The sequence below is a fragment of the Humulus lupulus genome, chromosome X (assembly GCF_963169125.1).
Source record: "Humulus lupulus chromosome X, drHumLupu1.1, whole genome shotgun sequence".
Classification (NCBI taxonomy): Eukaryota; Viridiplantae; Streptophyta; class Magnoliopsida; order Rosales; family Cannabaceae; genus Humulus; species Humulus lupulus.
The window spans coordinates 65,374,729-65,396,041 of record NC_084802.1 but is presented as its reverse complement, the minus strand read 5'-3'; the positions used below and the strand labels follow the sequence as shown (position 1 = coordinate 65,396,041).

At 36.7% G+C, this 21,313-nt stretch overlaps 1 non-coding gene across 1 annotated transcript; it reads right to left on the bottom strand.

Annotated features, from left to right (window-relative positions):
- Positions 1–17,859: 17,859 nt before the first annotated feature.
- Positions 17,860–17,966, bottom strand: LOC133807599 (small nucleolar RNA R71). The gene has a single exon (XR_009879502.1). It is a non-coding gene; the product is annotated as a small nucleolar RNA R71 (small nucleolar RNA).
- Between the last annotated feature and the right edge of the window lie 3,347 nt (positions 17,967–21,313).

Genomic DNA, 21,313 nt, shown 5'->3' with positions numbered 1-21,313 from the left:
TGTAGCCGCAGCCACTGAATGATGGTGGCCACGGCCTGGGGGACAGAGAGCAGTGGCCGCGGCCACTGATGTCCCTGGCCGTGGCCACAGGTGCATTTCAGGCCAAATTTTAAGTTTTTTCCAAATGTGTTGAACAATTCTAAAAACTCAAATAACTCCAAAATCTCAATTTTAATTCCATATTAATCCAATTAAACATTGGTAACAACCATGGAGGTTGGTGGAATTTTAAATCAAAGGGTATCTCAAACTCTATAAATAGGAGCCTAATGCTCACTTGTATGATACACCATTTTTCATCCACAAAGCACTTGGCTAAAAAATACACCTTGAGGCTTGATTATTCCAGAGAGCTATTTCCTTGAGAGATCCCTTAGTGCTTAGAGAATAGGGGGAAATAAGCTTTTGGACAAAGTTCTTGAACCTTGTTCAAGTTGGTGATCCCCACTACTCTACACTTTGGTTGTGTGAGAGTTTGTTTGTGTTTTCATTCTTTTGATCTTGTTGATCTTATTTACTTGTATTGTTATAGTATTGAGTTTGTAATCTTCTTCTTCTACATCTTTCTATTTACTTGTATTTTGAGCAATTGAGTTGTAATATTTATTTAATCAATATTATCTTGTCCATTGTATTTTTGCATAGAGTTGTATTTGGTTTGTCCATAATTCCATTGAGCAATAACATATATTCTCTAACAATCAAAAGCTTACTCCTTTTTGTTTCAATGGAAGGAGAGACCATAAAGATCATGGACCAAGACTTAGTGAGGTTGGATAGGTTTGATAGATCCCATTTCACTAGGTGGCAAGACAAGGTGAAATTCCTTTTGACAACACTCAAGATAGCCTACATCCTTGAGTCATCCTTGGCACCTCTAGCCAAGCCATCCGACAAAGACACTCCGGAAGAGGTGGAGAAAAGAAGGAAGAGAGAAGAGGACAACCTTCTTTGTAGGGGTCATATCCTTAATGCCCTATCTGATAGGCTATATGACCTCTATACCAATACCAAATCCGCGAAGGAGATTTGGGATGCCTTGGAGAGTAAGTACAAGGCTGAGGAAGAAGGTACAAGAAAGTTCTTAATTTCTCAATATTTTGAATTTTCTTTCATTGATGGGAAAACTCTTTTACCTCAAATTCATGAGTTACAAGTGATTGTGAACAAGTTGAAAGTTCTCAAGATTGAGCTTCCTGAGGCCTTCCAAGTTGGTACAATAGTAGCAAAATTACCACAAACTTGGAGGAGCTATAGGAAAAGAATCCTCCATAAGAATGAGGATTACACTTTGGAAGAGATCCAAAAACACATTAGAATTGAAGAGGAATCGAGAATAAGAGACAAGGGTGTGAATGAGTGTGAAGATGAGACTTCCAAGGCCAATGCGGTTTCACACAAGCATCCAAAGGGCAACAACAACAACAAAAGGGGTAGTGGGAACCCTTTAAGTCCAAAGAAAGATCATGGACAATTCAAAGACGTGAGAGGTCATTGTTTTGTTTGTGGAAAACTCGGGCACTATGCTAGAGTGTGTAGGTACCGAAAGGACCCACATGAGAATGAGGTAAATGCTATAGAAAAGGAAGAACAGATCCTAGCATGATTACCGTGTTTATGTGCCTTATTGGAAAATTGTTACTTTGTAATAAAGCTTGTACTTTTGAAAGCTATCAATAAAATGAAAGTATTATTCTATGATGATTCTTTATTTTTCTATGAGACATTTGTGTCAGACATTAACAAAGTTTCAAAATGAACTTGTTAAAATAATAGGTAAATGTGTAGACCTATTATTTCACAATGTGATTATTGGTTTGAGAAATTCTCACATTACACTTGTGTTCACATTTTATTTTGTGAAATATATAAAAGAATGCAACCAAGTGAAAGTTACTTTCAAATAAGTGTGCCTTGCTTTAGCAAGTAAATGAATCAAGATAAACATTGAGGTTTTTTTATCTTGATCTATTGAGTGTTTATCATGAAGCTTAAGGACTCATGATGAACTTTGAGAATCATAGGTCTAGATTTATCTTGGAGGATAAATGACTTATTAGAAATAAAGAGATTTCTATTTTAAAGTGGTATTTTATTATCACTATGTGAGAAATGTGGGGGTGATGCTCCAAAGTTAATCAATTTATTTTGTTGTTAATCAATTGATTAATTTGGTCATCCTATCAAATAGGTGAGTTGGAATTCCACATTCTAAATCACATTGGCTATATGTGTATAGAATGGATAAATCTAGACATGCTTGGTGTCTAAAGTTACTGTTTGTAATATTTTGATTCAAGAAGGAATCAATTTAAAACATAAAGGAGAATTTTAGAAATAAAGAGGTTGGTAGAATTAATATTCAAATGTTTATCTTGGATATTAAACTATAAAATAGTGGGGGTGTTGACTATGGTCAAAATCACTATTTTAAAGGGGTAACTATTTTAATCAAACTATGGCTAGCAACAAAGTTTGAATAAAATAATGAGAGTGTCTAAGTATGCATACATGAGAAAAGAAATTATTCAAATGGAATCATTTCTACATTTCAAGGGGTGGGACTTAGACTCCCTAAAGAGATTCACGGTTGATGGCAACCTATCTTAATACTAGTCACCAAACTAGTATTAGGTTCAATAGGTAATAACAAGTCAATCAAGTGAATAGATAGTAGTACTCAAATTTTGTCCCATCTGAGATATGAGTACTAGTGTGTTACCAAAATGAGGGTTAAAACCGAAAGGTTTTTTAATAGAACTCGGTCTTGAAAAGACAAGTATTTTAGGGTAACAAAATACTGTAAGAGTTCTACCTATATAAACCTAGGGGTGATGCCGCCCCTCATGAGAATTGGGAATCATTCTCAAGAAAATTCTATGAATGGAATGTGCACATGGCCATTAACGGTGCAAAAGCGAGACATTGAGGTCTCAAGTGAACATAGCAAAGGTGTGTGTGTTATCACCAGTTTGTTATCAAAGGATAGTGGTTCAATGCTTCGGCAACCAAAATTTCAACAAACTTTGTGATAATTCACTAAGGTAAAATTCAAGTCAAAAGACATGTTACTTTATGCACCAATGCAAAGGTTTCTATAGAGAGTGATTATTTAATCAAGTGGGGGAATATTATATTTCAATATAATGTTTGATTGATTAAATAAGTGTTACAAAAAGTGATTATTTAATCTAGTGGGTGAATGTTATATTATTTCATATAATATAATATTAGATTAAATAATGTGACAACATGTGATTTGTCACATCTTGTAACATATTATTGAGAGTCACAAAATTAGACACATGTGTGTGCCCAAATGTGACATATTTTGGAGTTACAAAATCAGTTACAAATTTGTAACTCTCAAATATTACACAATAATGTGTATATTATATGTTACACATTTGAGATTGTATTTCATAAAGCCATTATAAAATATGGTTGTTGGAGATATGATTTTAACCCCAATAATGTGTTTTGGGAGTTACAAAATCATTTAGGAGGGTTTGGAATTGTTTGGAAAAACACACATTTTCAAGTGCTGAAAATGGGCTGTGGCAGGCACTGAATGATGGTGGCTGCAGCCACTGAATGAGTGTGGCCGCGGCCTAGGGGACAGAGAGCAGTGGCCGCGACCACAGGTGCATTTGAAGCCAAATTTTCAATTTTTTCCAAATGTGTTGAATGGTTCTAAAAACCCAAATAACTCCCAAATCTCAATTTTAATTCCATATTAATCCAATTAAACATTGGTAACAGCCATGGGGGTTGGTGGAATTTGAAATCCAAAGGGTATCTCAAACTGTATAAATAGGAGCCTAATGCTCACTTGTATGATACACCATTTTTCATCCACAAAGCACTTGGCTAAAAAATACACCTTGAGGCTTGATTATTCCAGAGAGCTATTTCCTTGAGAGATCCCTTAGTGCTTAGAGAATAGGGGGAAATAAGCTTTTGGACAAAGGTCTTGAACCTTGTTCAAGTTGGTGATCCACACTACTCTACACTTTGGTTGTGAGAGAGTTTGTTTGTGTTTTCATTCTTTTGATCTTGTTGATCTTATTTACTTGTATTGTTATAGTATTGAGTTTGTAATCTTCTTCTTCTACATCTTTCTATTTACTTGTATTTTGAGCAATCGAGTTGTAATACTTATTTAATCAATATTATCTTGTCCATTGTATTTTTGCAAAGAGTTGTATTTGGTTTTTCCATAATTCCATTGAGCAATAAAATATATTCTCTAACAATTATGACTGTGAGATTTTGTATCATCCAGGAAAAGCCAACGTGGTAGCTTATGCTTTAAGCCGGAAGGGTCCGGGACAGATTTGTCGTATGAGGCTGATTGCCAGAGAGTTAGCAGATGATATGACCAGAGCTGGTATAGAGTTGCTTGTGGGCCAGTTGGCTAATATTACGCTACAACCTACGCTGTTGGAGAGGATTAAGGAGGGTCAGCTGAGTGATCGACAGCTGATCAAGATTAGAGAGGATGTTTTGGCAGGACCATCCAAAGATTATACAGTGTCTGAGATAGGCTTGTTGAGATACAAGGGGCGGATATGTGTTCCGCTAGACACTGCTTTGAGGTGAGAGATTCTGGATGAATCTCATACTACACCTTACTCTTTGCATCTAGGCACCACGAAGATGTATCAGGATGTGAGATCATTATATTGGTGGCCAGGGATGATGGGAGATGTAGTGGAGTATGTGGCTAAGTGCTTGACATGTCAGCAGGTCAAGGCTGAGCATCAGAGGCCGGCAGGGTTATTGCAGCCTCTTGATATCCCAGAGTGGAAGTGGGAAGACATCACAATGGATTTTGTGGTGGGCTTACCCAGGATCATTGGTCAGCATGATTCTATTTGGGTGATAGTGGATCGCTACACCAAGTAAGCTCACTTTCTCCCAGTCAGGACTACCTATACAGTTGACCAGTATGCAAATCTCTATATGAGAGATCGTGCGCCTCCATGGAGCACCGAGGTCGATCGTGTCAGATCGAGACCCTACTTTTACTTCCAAGTTCTGGGGGAGTTTGCAGAAGGCCATGGGGACACAACTGAAGTTCAGTACTGCTTATCATCCTCAGACAGATGGGGAATCTAAGAGGATGATCCAGATATTGGAAGACATGCTGCAGGCATGTGTGCTGGACTTTGGTGGATCTTGGAGTAAGTATCTACCTTTGATAGAGTTCTCCTACAATAATAGTTATCAGTCTACCATTGGAGTTGCACCTTATGAGATGATGTATGGTAGGAAGTGTAGATCTCCCATTCATTGGGATGAGAAAGGTGAAAGGAGATACTTAGGTCCTGAGACAGTTCAGAGGACCAGTGAGGCTATTGAGAAGATTAGAGCTCGGATGCTTACTTCTCAGAGTAGACAGAAGAGCTATGTAGATCACAAGCGCAGGAACATGGAGTTCCAAGTGGGAGACTATGTTTTCCTTAGAGTTTCGTCATGGAAAGGGGTGAGAAGGTTTGGGAAGAAGGGCTAGCTGAGCCCTAGATTTGTAGGTCCATTTGAGATCTTGGAGAGGGTTGGACAAGTGGCTTACAGATTGGCTTTGCCTCCGGCATTGTCAGCCGTGCATAATGTATTTCATGTTTCAGCTCTTCGGAGGTATGTATCTGATGTGAATCATATTTTGAGCTATGACGATCTAGAGCTTGAGCCAGATCTCTCCTTCGAGGAGCAGCCAGTTCAGATTCTTGACAGAAAGGAAAAGGTCCTCAGGAATAAGATGATACCTTTGGTTAAGGTATTGTGGAGGAACAACAAGGTCGAGGAAGCGACCTGGGAGCTGGAGTCAGATATGCAGAGTCAGTATCCCGAGCTGTTCAGGTAAATTTCGAGGATGAAATTTCTGTAAGGAGGGGATAGTTATAATGCCCCGGAATCTCTAATGCGGTTTAATGGCGGGATTAGTAGGCCGTGAGGGCCATAATTGTTTAATTATGGCATTAACTGATAATATGCATGTATATGTGAATTATTTTATAATATGATGTTAAATGCATGCATGTGGGTCCACATTTTAATTACAGGGGTGTGATGGTAATTTGGCCCGTTGAGGGTATAATTGTATATTTGTATGCATGTCGGTGATATATTGTTGAGACCACATTATAATGTGGGTTTGTTCGAGCTATTCGACATGAGACGATCATGGAATATTAATTAGCGGTCTAGTCATAACAGGTTTAAGTTCGGGGCTCGGGGTGAGTCTCGGGGTGATTTTAATGATTAGAGCATTACTAGGAATTAAAGGGTAGCGGGATATGAATTATTAGTGTTTGAGGTTATCGAGAATAGCAGGAATTGGAGAGCGTTAATTATAATTAACGAGATAGGTGGGAAATACCAATTTTTCCCTTGGGAGCCTTTGGAAAACCTTATTTGACCTAGAGGTATAATGGTCTTTTCACCCCTAGGATAGATATAAGCCATTTTAGGCTGTGAAAGAAGAGGAAAAACAGAGTAACTTGAAGACCCTTCCCGTATCTTCTTCTCCTTCAGTTTCCTTTGAGATTTTTGAGCTATTCTTGAGGATTCAAGCTTGGGAAGTAAGCCTTGGGAGTTTGGGAGAGTGTTCCTCCATTGAAGAGCATCATAAGCTGAGCTTTGGGTAAGTTTCTAGCCATTGAATTCTCTGGTGTGCCCTGTTTTGGTTCTGGTTTTCTTGAATGATTTCTAGGTTGAATACTTGGTCTTGTTGGGAGTTTTGGCTAGGGTTCTTATGGTTGTGATGTTTGGGGTATGTTAGGATAGCTTTTGGGTTCATTTGGCACCAAAAATGGGATTTGGAAGCATTGGAATCGAGTTAGAATCGAAGGAGTTGAAGAAGTAAGGTTACAGGGGGTACCTAGTCTGGAGGTAGCGCTATAGCGCTACACATGAGGCATTTGAGCGATTTTGGGGTTCTGAGAATAGCGCTGGGGCGCTAGGGAGCAGCGCTATAGTGCTACTCTGTTCCTTCAAAGTCCCGTTTTGGGTGTTTTTAAGGGTTTTTGGCTTGGGGTTTCAATCCTTAAGGCCCGGGATCGAATCTACTCACCGTGTGGGCATGTTTCAAGGTCCCGAGAATGGTGCTTAGGCTAAGACCCTTTCAATGTTTATTTTCATTAATGGAGTTTATAATTGGTTGTGATTAGGTAACCGCTAAGGAACCAAAAGGTTGATCGATCTCAGGAGTCGTTCTTATTATATTTCTCGCTCAAACCTGAGGTAAGAAAACTGCACCCTGTGTATGTGACATGCATGATTTTTTTTGAGGCATGTTTGTTGATAAATGTGGACATTGATTGCATATTAAATGCTAGCAAATATTGTTTACTTGTTTATGGCACTGACTAGTCAGGGACACTGGCCTAAGAGTCAGAAACGGCATAAGCGTCCTGAACGCAGGGCCGAATGAAGATTAGATCTAATCGATATCAGCGTTGAATGGCTCTAAGGCATTAACGCTGGACCGACCCTAAGGTTGATGGAACTTATAAGTGCTTGACTAGTCTAAGACTAGTTACACAGTGCCAGGGCCTAAGGCCTAGGTGACCACTTGTCACATGGCTAGGGAACGATGTTCCAGGGTTATGACTCTATGGTCATGAGGAAGGTTATGTTGGTGAGTAGTCACCATGCACCTATCCTGTTTAAGCTAGTGAAAGGTTCACTAAATTGGTTAAGCTCCGGTGACCCTATCGTCAAATGGCTTAAAGGAGCAGTACCCATCTTAGTGACTTTTGCGACTATCACTTATCTGTTTTGGACTGAAAGTCCTAAATGATTATTATGATCATTGTTGATATTATATCATGCTATATTGTGTTTTTTTGATGGGCCTTGGCTCATGGGTGTTATGTGGTGCAGGTAAAGGGAAAGAAAAGCTCACCCAGCCTTGAGTGGAGAGCTTAGGTGGTGATGTGTACATATACAGCCGCTTGACCACCACGGCCAAGGAGTTCTCAGAGGAACTAAGGGTTTGCCGTATTTTTGCCGCTTAGGTCGGCGGGTTTGTAATTTTGAAATAGCAATGACCTTTTTGAGTTGTAAATAACTTGTAAAAGATTTTGTGGGCCCATGAACAGTTTTATGTACTTAATGAAGTATATCCTTTCCTCTTTATTGGTTTTCCACCTTAGCCTGTTAATAACACTTAGAGCACGTTTTTAATCAAAGGACTCGGGTAGCGAGTCAAATTTCTGGTTCACCGTAACTATTCTAGGGTAACCAGGGCGTTACAGATTTAACGAGAAACAATCCAATCAAAGGTAATATAAGCTTTAAGTTTTGAGATTTTAGAGTTTCTAAGCTTCGAATTGGATTTTGTGAATCGTTGAGTTTTTGGTTCATTTGAGCCTCGGGATTTGATTGTTTTGGATCATTGGGGTGATTGGGAACTTTGATTTTTGGATTTGGAAGTGTTTAGGTATGTTTTTGGAAGGTTTAGGATTGGAGAAATCGAGGTCTTGGCTGGTTCTGGGTGGGGGGCCGCGGCCCAAGCTCGAAGAAGCAGCTGGTGGAGTTTGGCCTGTGTTGGGCGCCACGGCACTGGGTAGTGGGCGTCGCGGCTCTTGCTCCTGGTGTGGCTGGGGGCCGCCGCTCAAGGTGCTAGGGCCGCCACTCAGGCAGGGTTTTGAGGCTGTTTGAGTGTTTTGACCTCGTGAACTTGGTTTTAGGCCTCGGGATTGTTCCTACTACCTGGATTAGTGGGGATTGATGTCCCAGAGGCTAGATCTTGGTTCAGGAACCTTTTTTATTCATTTTATTGATGGTGTTCCGTATTTGGTTATGACTAGGTGACCGCTAAAGGACTAAAAGTCAGATCGTTCTCAAGGGTCGTTCTTTTATTCATTCTCACTCGAATCAGAGGTAAGAAAATTGCACCCCATATGTGACATGCATGGTTATTCATGAGGCACGTTGAATGTGTAAATGTGGACATGGATTGATTATTGAATGCTTAGCAAATCTTACTCACTTGTGCAAGGCACTGACTAATTAGCCAGAATTGGCAAAGGTGTCAGTATCTACTGTCAAGCTGTGACTCATTAGTCAAGTTCGGCAGTGGTACTGAGCACTGGTCACACAGTGCTGACTCGTAAGTCAGGAACGGCCTTAGCGTGTTCAACGCAAGCCAACAAAGATTAGATCTAATCAACATCTTCATTAAATGACTCAGAAGAGCATTAATGCCGGACCGACCTCAAGTTCAATGAATACTATAAGTGATTGTCTAGCCAAAGGCTAGTTACTTAGAGCCACAGTGACTATTTAGTCACATGGTTGTGGGTGCTAAGCCCCGTGTGACTTACCCAGCAGTCACTCATCTGTTTAAGCTAGTGACTTACCCAGCAGTCACTCATCTGTTTAAGCTAGTGACTTGCTTGTCAGTCACTCATTATGGTTTACCAGAACCTCAAGTGATATTCACTCATCTGTTCAGATCTATAAGCTCTGTGTGATTATAATAATAATTATTTGTTAGTATTTATATGCATTGCTGTGTTTTCTTCCTGGGCTTTGGCTCATGGGTGCTATGTGGTGCAGGTAAAGGGAAAGAAAAGCTCACTCAGCCTTGAGTGGAGAGCTTAGGTGGTGCTGTGTACATATGCGGCCGCTTGACCACCACGGACAAGTAGTTCTCAAAGGAACTAGGGGGTTTACCCTATTTTTCTCACTTAGGTCGGTGGGTTTGTAAATTTGAAACAGTAATGACCATTTTGACTTGTAAATGTTTTTGATGGGCCCATGAACTGTTTTATGCATTAAATAAAATATATCCTTTCTTTTTTATTGGTTTTCCACCTTAGCCTGTTAATAATACCCAGAAGCACGTTTTTTTACCAAAGAACTCAGGTAGCGAGTTAAATTTTCGGTTCATCGTTCACCGTAACTGTTCTGGGGTAACCAGGGCGTTACAGCTGCTATGAATGAAGAGATGGATTCCTTGAGGAAGAACAAGACCTAGGGACTGGTGCCAAGGCCACACGACAAAAAGATAGTGTCATGTAGATGGATCTTTAAGATCAAGGAAGGTGTGACAACAAGTGTGTCAGCTAGATTCAAGGCTAGACTAGTGGCAAAAGGCTTCACACAGGTTGAGGGAATAGATTACACTGATATATTCTCACCTGTGGTGAAATACAAGACCATAAGAATGATGCTTGCTGTTGCTGCACATCAGGATCTTGAAGTTGAGCAGTTAGACGTTGAGACTGCCTTCTTAAATGGTTTTCTAGATGAAGTCATTTACATGGAGCAACTACCTGGTTTTTAGGTGGAAAATAGTAAAACAGAAATGGTTTGCTTGCTTAAAAGGTTACTATATAGGTTAAAGCAATCACCAAGACAATGGAACAAGAGGTTCAATCTTTTTGCTCAAGAAACTGGCTTCATCAAGTCAAAATTTGATTCTTGTCTGTACTATAAGGAACTAGAAACATCAAGCACATTTTTTCTATTGTTATATGTTGATGATATGATGATCATCAGCAAAGATAAAACCAAGATCAAATTCATTAAGGACAAACTCAAGTCTGAGTTTGAAATGAAAGACCTTGGGCCAGTGAAGAAGATTCTAGGCATTGAGGTAGTGAGGAATATGAAAGAAGGCAAGATGGTTCTAACTCAGAGTAGCTACATTACAAAGGTAATTAAGAAGTTCAATTTGGATACTTCTAAGGCTACTGCAGTACCTTTGGCTGGACATTTCAAGCTGTCTAATGACCATTGTCCAAAAACTGATGCCAAAAAGAGGGAAATGGGGAAGCTTCCATATGTTGTAGTTGTAGGTTGTTTGATGTACATTATGGTCGGCACTAGACCAGATATTGCACTCTTTGAGTGTGCTGAGAAGGTACATGTCCAATCCCAGTATTGAACATTAGAATGCAAAAAAAAAAAAAAAAAAAAGATTAGAGCTGACTCTCTCTCTCTCAGCATCTACTGGAGCCATGGCAAGGAGAAAGACAAAGCCAATGAATGTTACGACACCAGTGACTAGAGGTACCAAGAAACGAGGACCGAATTCATCTGATAAGGTAATTAAGACTAAAGCAATGGATGAGATTCTGGGAGTGGAAGCAATCGAGTTTGATGCAGATGACAAGATTGATGACGATGGTGCGATTGAAGATGGATCTGATCTACCTTCGGTCTGCTCATCACAATCCTTACGATAGCAAAGTGATAGCTATTTGGAAGCTATAAAGTGATACGAATTGCAAATCAAATCAGGTAACCCTGTTTCTCCCCCAATTCTTCGGTCTGGTCGGGTGCAGCAAAATTTAAACAATAAATATGAGGAGTTAGGAGCTGGGGGTTCGAAGGTATCAGATGGGTTCAAAATTGAATTGGGTGATATTGAAGGTGAAATTGCCTACTGGAATTCGACTTTGGTTTGTTATGTGTTAGGGGCAAATCCTCCTCTAAGTGTATTTGAAGGATTTGCTAGGAGGGTTTGGAAAGACAAAGGAGTTGACAAAATTGGAGTCCTGGCACAAGGAGTGTTCATCATTCGTTTTGAGGCTCAAAGAACTAGAGACAATATATTGAATGGAGGCTTTATGTTCTATGATAGGAAACCGGTTGTGATGAAGCCCTGGGACACTTATACTGATTTCAAGAAAAAAAAGTAAGCTCAGTACCTATCTGGCTGCAACTTCATGGATTAGATCTAAAATATTGGGGGAAAAAAGCTCTGTTTAAAATTTTGGGGCAAGTGGGGATTCCTTTGATGTTGGACTCGTATACTAAGAACAAAGAAAGGTTGATCTATCCTAGGGTGTTGGTGGAAGTGGAGTTAGATCAAGTGTTTCATGAAGTGATTTCATTTACTAATGAATTACAGCAGGAAATTCACCTAACAATGCACTATGAATGACTTCTTATCACTTTGTGGGAAATGTTCGGGCATGGGACATTCAGCTGATATTTGTAGAAAGGAAGAAGAAGTTAGACAGAAGTGGGTGGTCAAAAAGAAAGTAGAAGGGGCGATACCTTTGGAGGATTCTCAAAAGAAAGACAGGGAAGGTTTTCTTCCAGCTACAAAGGGCAGGAAAATGATACCAGAGGTGATCACTGATACTAATTTGACTAAGATTTTTCAGATTCTGGAGGAAACAGAAGATAGCTTGGCTGGTCAAGTGGATATTACACAACAGGGAGGGGGAGATCCTCCCCGTGGAAATGGATAGGATTATCAGCTGGAATGTTAGGGGGATCAACAAACGCCACAAACAAGAAGATGTTATTTTCTATGAAGGTGGGTTTAGTTGGTCTCCTTGAAACTAAAGTACAGGCTCATAACTTGGGGTCTGTATATGTTAATATGTTTGCGGGTTGGTGTTTCTCAACAAATAATGCTTGGCACAAAGGAGGTCGAATTATGGTGAGTTGGAATCCGGGAATGTTTACTGTCAATATTCTGATCTATACGAGTCAATTAATGCATCTAGATGTTACTTCATTGGCTAGTAAGGAACAGTTCTTGGTTACATATGTATATGCAATGAATGATGAACTTGGAACAGATATTCTTTGGATAGATTTAAAGGACATTGCAGATAAGGTTACTAGTCCATGGCTTCTCCTAGGAGATTTTAATGATATCCTAAGTATTGAAGAGAGGATAGGTGGAAATAAGAGGCAAAGATATTCTGTGACATTTAAGAATTGTGTGGATTATTGTAAGGTAGAAGATGTCAAATTCACGGGTTCTTTTTTCACTTGGAATAACAAACAAGGTCTAGATACTCGGGTTTATTCTAAATTAGATAGAGTACTAGCAAATCAGCAATGGTTATGTAAATTTCTGAATGCAGAGGTTGTGTTTATGTCTGAAGGAGCATCACTGCCCAGCTATTCTTTCTATTTACCAAGATGTTTCAGAAGGGAAGAAACCATTAAGATATTTTCGGATGTGGCAACAAGTTTTAGATTTTATGAAAAGGTTGGAAATGATTTGGTTGATCAAGGATGGTGGTGCCCCAATGTATCAGCTTGTTCAAAAATTAAAAAGAGTTAAATAATTCTTAAGGGAGATTAACAAAAGTGAGTTTGGGGATATTCAAGCACTTTATGCTCGGAGTTATCACGTACTACTTGCTAGCCAAGCAGATTTAATTCAGAAACCACTTGATCCTGAATTTATCTCTAAGGAAAGAGAGACCCGAGCAATATATAAAGATATAAAATCAAATTATCTTTCTTTCTTACAATAGAAAGCTAAGATACATTGGATGAAGCAAGGGGATGATAACACTTCTTTTTTCCACAACAATATTCAGCTTCGAAGGAATGTGAACATGATTTATTCAATCAAATATATGGATGGTGTTTGGATAGATAAACCAAATCAAGTGATTACTGCATTTTTGAAGTTTTATTACAGCCTCTTAGGAAGTAAAATGGAAGGAAGGAAATCTGTGTTGCCTCAGGTTTTTAATCAAGGCCCGAAAGTCACAGCAGCTCACAGGTGTATTCTAACATCAGAGTTTTCTAATGCAGAAGTGAAAATAGGTATGTTTGGGATTCCTGGAACTAAGTCCTCGGGGCGTGATGGATTCAGTAGTTTTTTCTACCAAGATAATTGGGAGGTGGTTGGTAGTTTAGTCTGTGAAGCTATTCAATCATTTTTGCATACAGGAAGACTATTGAAAGAGATTAATTCTATAACTATAACTTTGATTCCTAAAGGAAAATGTCTAGAAACTGTTATGGATTTTCGGCCTATTGCTTGTTGTAATGTTGTGTACAAAGTCGCAACTAAGTTAGTCTGCTCACGATTGAGGAAGGTACTTTCGGATCTTATTGCTCAGAATCAAAGTGGCTTTGTTCAAGGGAGGTACATAGCATATAACATAATTATGTGCCAAGATTTGATCAGGCATTATGGAAGACGCAATTCCAAACTGAAATGCATGATTAAACTTGATTTGTAGAAGGCATATGATACCATTGAGTGGGAGTTTATTGAGGAAGTGCTAGTTGCTTTCAACTTTCCTACTGAGTTTATTAAGTTGGTCATGATCTGTGTTAGGACCCCAAGATTCAGTCTCATGTTTAATGGGTCATTACATGGATTCTTTGCAGCAAAAAGAGGACTATAACAGGGGGATCCATTATCTCCCCTACTGTTTGTTCTCAGGATGGAATATTTATCCCGAATAATGTTGAAGATTGGCAAGATAGAAGGCTTTAAATTTCATGACAGATGCGGATATCTTCAACTAAATCATCTCTGTTTTGCAAATGATGTCTTACTGTTCTGTCATGGGGGTTTTAAATCGATCTATCTTATGCTCAGAGGATTGAAATTATTTTCCCAAACATCTGGACTTCAACCGAATGCCTCGAAATCAGCTCTGTATTGCAGCAACATGGCTGATTCGGAGGTTTAAAGGATAATGGTTTCTTCTGGTTTTAAAAGGAAACAATTACCTTTTAGATACTTGGGGATACATATTTGTGCAAAGAGAATTTGAGCATATGAATGTACAGTTTTAGTGGAAAAAATGGTACAGAGGATTAAAGTTTGGAGCAATAGGAACCTTTCCTATGTAGCCAGAGCAACGTTAGTTAATGCAGTACTAATGGAAATTCATACATATTGGGCACATATTATGATTCTTCCTAAAATGGTTTTGCAACAAGTAAATACAATTTGCAGGAACTTTTTATGGAAAGGTTTGGCTGAGTGATAACTCTACAAAATAGAGTTATTTTACCATGTTTTACATGCTAATTGTTGCTTAGTTCATGAGTTTTTAATTAACTTATTAAGTTTTTATGTAATTTTTAATTTATTAGTCTTATTGTAGTTTTCTAGATTTTTATATGTTTTTATAGATATGTTATTATAATATGTTGTAGTTTAATTATTTAAAATTAGTATTGTTAGTTTGAATGCTAAAAATATGATTTTATTGAAATTAAATGTTATGTAAATTAAATTTTAATTAATGTTTTCATGGGAGTTATATGATATATTTTATTAATGAAAATATTTAATTTTAATTTAGTTTATAATTTATTGTGTAGGAAAATTATTGCCATTGAAAAGCAAGAAAATCAAAGGAAAGATGGTAATTTTGAAAGAAAGTAACAAGAAAAATGGTGTTTCTCCAAAAGCCCAACCACGTGAGGCCCACTCTAGGCCCAACCCGTGGCCCCCCCTCCAACACCCAACCACCACATTGCTGCCATTTCCCTTATTGAGCCCAACAAAAATGCATTTTGTCCCTTTGTCCCCTATGACAAAAATGCCAACTTTTTACCCTTTTTCCTACACATTTTCACCACAACATCATCATTACACCCTATAATTTACCTCTACATACCATATTTATTTTATTTAATTAATCTAATCAATTTAATTAATTTAAATTGATTATTTTAATAAACTCACTTTGGCTATAAATATGGACTTTCAAGACCATTTTTGGGGTGCTTAATTTTTTGGTTACCATCTTTTTCTCTCATTTTCTCTCTACCATTCTCTCTTCCATTTGGGTTTTTCAAGAGCATTTTGCAAGTATGTATGTCATTTATTTTGTAATTTCTATTCTAGTTATGTGCTTCTAATCTTTTTCATAAGATTATTAAGATCATGATGAAGCAACTTGTAACTAGGTAATATTTATGTTGTATGTTGATTTCCCTTGTAATGCAACAAAGTCTATGGATTTTTCTTCTTCATATATTTCTTTCATCTTAAATATCTTGTATTTTAGATTGTTAGAACATTTTTACACTTTGTTCTTCATTAGTGCATAAACATAATATTCTTTGTGTAAGATGTGTCATTAAATTGTACACATCCATGCTTAGAACAAAAATATTATGTTTTGCCTTATAAATAATGTTCATTGATTTATTTGCTATTTCATTAGATTGATTTACACTAAATGCTTTGAAATTATAATTTTGAAAAGTGAAGAAAAATCCTATCTTTTTATAAGAAAATTGTGCTTAAAATTATAAATATTTTTGGAAAATGATAGTTTAAATTATTTTAACTATCACTAAAACTTGGGAATCAATATACTAATAAATATTATTAAACTTACATTTTGTGGATTCTAGTATCTTAATAATCTTTTCTTTTAATACTTATTTTCAACTCATTATTGGTTTATTTTCATTATCTTAAAAAGCTTTATTTTTCAATATTTCATTTTATGTTCATACTATTAAAACTCATCAATCTTTGGAACTAGGTTAGAATTTATTACTTTTGATTTAAAATAGTTTCATTTTCGATTTTAGACAACTCCTTTGGGTTCGACATCCTTGCTTACGATCACTATTCTATATGGACGATTCGTGCGCTTGCGATATATAAATTTTTAAACATACCCGTTTTGGGTCCATCAAGTTTTTGGCGCCGTTGCCGGGGAGTTGCAAGAGAAAAGAAACGAATTTATCTCAAGGTTAGTGAATTCTTCTACTAGTTATTTTAATTTTTTTTACACTTAAAAAAAAAAAACAAAAAAATATATATCTATAAAATCTAAAAAAAAAAAAAAAGATAAAAAGAAATTTGGGACGGTTCAACCACCCATAAAAAAAAATATATACTTATATTTATATTTATTGTTTTTTTTTTTAGTTGACGGCACTTGTGCCTCCTATCTATCCTTTTAATTTTTATAGTCGATGGCACTTGTGCCTCCTAATTTTGTTATAATTTTGTTGTAATTTTATTTCTTTTATATCTTTGTTAATTGATGGCACTTGTGCCTCTTGACATTTGTTGTAATTTTCTTTATTTATATTGTTGTAATTTTTATTTTATTTAATTTCCGCAAATTACTAGTTGATGGCAATTTTGCCTCCTAGCTAGTTGATGGCAATTTTTGCCTCCTAGTCCTCTATCTTATGTTTAAGTTGATGGCACTTGTGCCTCCTAGTTTTTACCTTAATTTTGTTATGGTTGATGGCATGCTATGCCTCCCTACTCTTGCTTAAATTTTAGTCTTATTTAATTTTTGCCTTATTTTTCTTTGTCTTCTTTAATATTTTAGCGTAATATTGTGAAAAATACTTGAAAAAAAAAAAAAAAAAAAACCTAAATCTTGTCCTTTCACCATAAGCAATTCTTGCTTAAAGGAAATTTGACCAAAATTCCCATCCGCCTCTACTAATTAACCTCGGGGAGTTGTTAGTAGTGCGCGAGTAAGTGGAATCAAATAGGCCTGGGGATAAGTAAACCATAAGAATTATATTGTTGTGAAATCTCTAAAAATTCTAAGTATGCTCTGTGGTTGCGGTTTTAACTGATCTTCCACATCAGAAAATTGTTTGTTTGAGATTATCCTTGTTGCCTTGTTTGTGAAAAATTGTATGCATCATTGGGAACGTAACTCTAAAAAACGATTAGTAAAAAGACGTTTATCTTTGTTTGAAATTGAAAGTGTTAGTAAAAATTTGAGCATCATGGAACCTATTGCTAATATTGTTGATGAAAATGTTGTGCCTGAAAAAACTTTGCTTGAATATTTTGCACCTATTTCATCTAATGCTCCTTCATGCATTGTTTTACCTACTACTTCTGCTACTCATTTTGAGCTTAAACCCGCAATCATTCAATTATTGCCATCTTTTTATGGGTTAGATAGAGAGGATCCTTACATGCATGTCAAAGATTTCTTAGAAATTTGCTCAACATTTAAATTTCAAAATTTTTCTGATGAGTCGGTCAAACTAAGATTGTTCCCTTTTTCATTAAAAGACAAATCAAAAGCCTGGTTAAATTCCCTTCCCACGGGGTCTATAACTACATGGGATCAACTTTATAATAAATTCTTACTGAAATTTTTTCCTATGTCTAAAACTGATAGTCTAAGGAGAGAAATCTCCGAGTTTTTTCAAAAAGATAATGAAGAGTTTTATGAATGTTGGGAAAGATTTAAAGATTTATTATTAAAATGTCCTCATCATGGTTTTGAAAAATGGAGACTTGTAAAATATTTTTATGATGGTTTGACTCCCTCTAATCGTCAAATGATTCAATCTATGCATACTGGAAATTTTTTAAAATTTCAAGGACAAGAGGCGTGGGACGCCCTTGAAGATTTATCTGTCAATTCACAACAATGGAATTATTTTGATCCTAGGTCTAGGTCAACTAATTCACCAAAAAGAGGAGGAAGGTATGAAGTAAAAGAAGAATTAGACTTAAGAACATCCTTAGATAAATTAGCGAGAAAAGTAGAAGCTTTAGCCATAAGCCAAACTATAAACTCTCCAATTCAACCTAGAAAAGATGTTTGTTCTATATGTTCTAGTCCTTGCCATAATGCCCAATCATGCCCTTCCTACCAAGAAGCCTTTTCTGAGGAGGCCAATGCACTTCATACTTATGGGAAACCAAATGATAGCCCATTTTCGTCCACCTACAATCCAAATTGGAGAAACCATCCGAACTTTTCATGGAGACAAAACCAACCCCAAATGAATCAAGGGCACCAATACAACACACAAAACCAAGCTCATGCCCCACAAAATCAACCATATCCGCAACAAAGAAAACCTTCCTTAGAAGATACTTTACAACAATTTATGCAATCTACCCAACAAATCCTACAAAATCAATCTCAATCTATTACCAAACTCGAGACACAAGTAGGACAACTCGCCACTGCTTTAGCTGATAGAGAAAAAGGAACATTCCCTAGTCAACCTATCCCTAATCCAAAAGGTCAATATGAGATAGGAAAGTCTAGTCATAATGGAGAAGTCAAATCAATTTCAACTCTTAGGTCTGGAAAGAAAATTGTCAAACCCGATTACATACCCGAGGTTGAAAATGAAAAAGAAAAAGAAAAGAGTCAGCCTCCTAGTTCTAATCTCAATGACTCATCAAACAAAGAAACTCCAATCCATCCTTTCATTCCAAAAGCCCCATTCCCACAAAGATTACTTCCAATTAAAAAAGGCAGCCAATATAATGACATCTTAGAAGTTTTTAAACAAGTTAGTATCAATATCCCTTTCTTAGATGCCATTAAACAAATTCCTGCCTACTCTAAATTTTTAAAGGATCTTTGTACTGTTAAAAGAAACACTAATGTTCCTAAAAAGGCGTTTTTAACTGAACAAGCTAGTTCCATTATTCAATATAAGAGTCTTGTTAAATATAAAGATCCTGGGTGTCCCACAATTTCATGCATTATTGGTGATCATTTTATTAACAAAGCTTTACTTGATTTGGGTGCTAGTGTAAATTTATTGCCTTATTCTGTTTATAAGCAACTTGGTCTTGGTGAGCTAAAACCTACCTCTATAACTCTTCAATTAGCCGATCGTTCTGTAAAAATTCCTAGAGGCATTATAGAGGATGTTTTGATAAAAGTTGATAAATTTTATTTTCCTGTTGACTTCATTGTTCTTGATACTCAACCTGTGGAAAATATGCATGCTCAAATTCCTATCATTTTAGGTAGACCATTCTTAGCTACATCTAATGCAATCATAAATTGTCGTAATGGTGTTTTGAAATTATCTTTTGGAAATATGACTGTTGAATTGAATGTTTTTAATGTGGTTAAATCTGTTGAGTGTGAAGAAGTGCATGAAGTTAACATGATAGATAGTATTTGTGAAAATGATGGAAATGACTTATTTGATTTTTGTGAAAAATACTTTGGTATGAACTTGCATGTTGATGACTCTAATGATGATGTGAATTCTTTGGTAGAGCCTATACCCTTAAATGAAACCAAAGTTGAACCTTTTTCACCCTTAGGTCATGTTCAATCAATTTCTGAGTCTCCAAAGTTAGACCTTAAACCTTTGCCAGAAAATTTAAAATATGCTTTTCTAGGAGAGTCTGAAACCTTACCTGTTATCATAGCATCCGCTTTAGATAAAGAACAAGAAGGTAAATTGTTAGATGTCCTTAGAAATCATAAAGAAGCCATAGGTTGGACCATTGGAGACATTAAAGGAATTAGCCCATCCATATGTATGCATAGAATCCATCTAGAAGAGAATGCTAAAACCTCTCGGGAATGTCAAAGAAGATTAAATCCAAATATGAAAGAAGTAGTTAGAGAAGAGGTCATAAAATTGTTAGACGTAGGTATCATTTACCCTATTTCTGATAGTCAATGGGTTAGTCCAGTTCAAGTTGTGCCTAAGAAGTCTGGGATCACAGTTGTTGAAAATGAGAAAAATGAATTAATCCCTACTAGAGTACAAACAGGGTGGAGAGTGTGCATAGATTATAGAAAGTTGAATAATGTTACTAGAAAAGACCATTTTCCATTGCCTTTTATTGATCAAATGCTTGAACGATTAGCTGGCCATGCATATTATTGTTTTCTTGATGGGTATTCGGGGTATAACCAAATCCCCATCGCCCCAGAAGATCAAGAAAAGACTACTTTTACATGCCCTTTTGGAACTTTTGCATATCGTCGCATGCCCTTTGGATTATGTAATGCACCTGCGACTTTTCAAAGATGTATGATTTCGATTTTTTCTGACATGGTTGAAAGATTTCTTGAAGTATTTATGGATGATTTTTCTATGTTTGGTTCCTCTTTTGATGAATGTTTGCACCATCTTTCACTTGTTTTAATTCGTTGCAAAGAGAAAAACCTTGTGCTTAACTGGGAAAAATGTCATTTTATGGTTAAAAAAGGAATTGTTTTAGGTCATGTAATCTCATCTAATGGAATAGAAGTTGATAAAGCTAAAGTTGACCTTATTTCAAAACTTCCCCCACCTAAAACTGTGAAAGAAATTAGATCATTCTTAGGTCATGCCGGTTTTTATAGAAGATTTATAAAAGACTTTAGCAAAATTTCTCGGCCTTTATGCCATTTACTTGGAAAAGAAAATGCTTTTGTCTTTGATAGTAATTGCCATGTTGCCTTTGAAAAATTAAAAAATTTGTTGACTACTGCACCCATTATTCGACCTCCTGATTGGAAAATACCTTTTGAAATAATGTGTGATGCTTCTGATTATGCTATAGGTGCTGTCTTAGGACAAAGACTTGAAAAAATACCTCATGTAATTTACTATGCTAGCAAAAATTTAAATGATGCTCAATTAAATTACTCCACAACCGAAAAAGAATTGCTTGCTGTTGTTTTTGCATTGGAGAAATTTAGATCTTATTTGTTAGGATCTAAAATTATTGTCTATTCTGATCATGCTGCATTAAAATATCTCTTATCGAAAAAAGATGCTAAGTCTCGTTTGATCCGTTGGATCCTGCTTTTACAAGAATTCGACTTAGAAATACGTGATAAAAAAGGATCTGAAAATGTTGTTGCTGATC